We start from the raw sequence: 1,592 nt of genomic DNA on the forward strand, positions 1-1,592 counted from the left end.
ACACGTTTAAACGAGATTACGTAATGTAACCTAATCTTCCCCTCCCCCCTTCCCCCTCCCCTCCCCCTTTCGACCAGTTCCTCCGAATCCCGTGTCACGGATTTTAATTGCAAATCATCCGTTTCAACGAATGATGACCATTGAAACATCTGTTACATTTATTCCCTCGATCGATTTTTCCACTCCACGTTTTTTGAATCACGAACGCGATCGTGATAGGTTATGTCATCGTTTGACGTAATCGATCGTACATTAGGGTTTTTATTTCCCTAGAATTAATCTCTTTTTTTACCAATGTATGGCAAAAATATGGTATAATCAACACATCAGAACTTGTATGAATGATTTTTCAAAAATGACAAGAAATACAAGTTTTTTTTTTTAATTTTTTTTTTAATAGATACTGAATTAAAGTTTTTGCAAGATTTTCTAACCTTACTTAAAAATTAAATCTTGTATCTATTTTCACTTGTGTAAATTTTGGCTTAATTTAACGATATAATCATTGATATATATATATATATAATTAATTCGATTAATTTTCGTAGCATAAATAAATCGTTAAAAATTATAATTTAATTCCTCGTTCGTAAAATAAAATCAGAAAAGTAATCAGTGATATTTCTCTTACATAAACTGACCTTAATCTGCTTGCACCAGAAACAAGAGAAAGCAATAAATTAATCTAACTTGTTTTCATTTCAATGATTGATTCGAAAGAATTTATAAAGAAAAAAAAAAAATATTGCATTTTATATTATAACTCGAATATATTTTCATGAAAGAAAAATCAGCTGCTAAATGAGTGCTTGAAACGCAATTAAAGGAATTGGAAATAAGAAAATATGAAGGACAATATTAATATTAATTAAAAATTAATAGGTAATAACCTGTTTATATAATGTACAATTATTGAACGAAACAAATAATTGTTCATCGTAATTGATTATAAAAAAATCATTATTAAATCATTTATTTAAAAACCCAATAACTGACATTTAAATAATATCCTACACAGCGTGAATACATCCACAAAAATCATTCTTTTTGCTCCATACGAATAAGAATAATTACCGTCGAAAAAGTTGCTCCGCAAAAACTTTGTTTGCAACGTCCTCTCACCTCACGATTTTTCCTCCGAGCATAATCAAAAATAGTATTTCACGAATGAAAATATTACACGTATCATAAAAAAAAAAAAACACGAACACGTATTATTTAACGAAAAAAATTTTCAAAATTAACCAGAGCATCAGAAATCTTTTTAAAATAAATCGCGAGAAGAAAAGACGAACGATAACAAAAATTCCTATCTTTCATCTTCCACTTCCTGAGAAAAGATTCCGCAGCGAAGAACCCTCCCCCCTCCCTCCCCTCCCCTCCAATCAACGAACGACCTTGGCCGGAGGGTGCACACGTACGAGAGTTATGCTTACTTCCCTTTCTCCATCTCGAGGCCTCTGGTGGTAGGAAAAGAGACCTTGACTCATAGCACGAGATTTTCAGGCGATCACCTAAGGCCCACACACCCCCACCCCGCCGGCCGGACCCCACTTGCTTAACCAATACTTAAACCGCTACTTCGCTCGGCC

This window comes from Apis cerana, linkage group LG16 (assembly GCF_029169275.1).
Source record: "Apis cerana isolate GH-2021 linkage group LG16, AcerK_1.0, whole genome shotgun sequence".
Lineage (NCBI taxonomy): Eukaryota > Metazoa > Arthropoda > Insecta > Hymenoptera > Apidae > Apis > Apis cerana.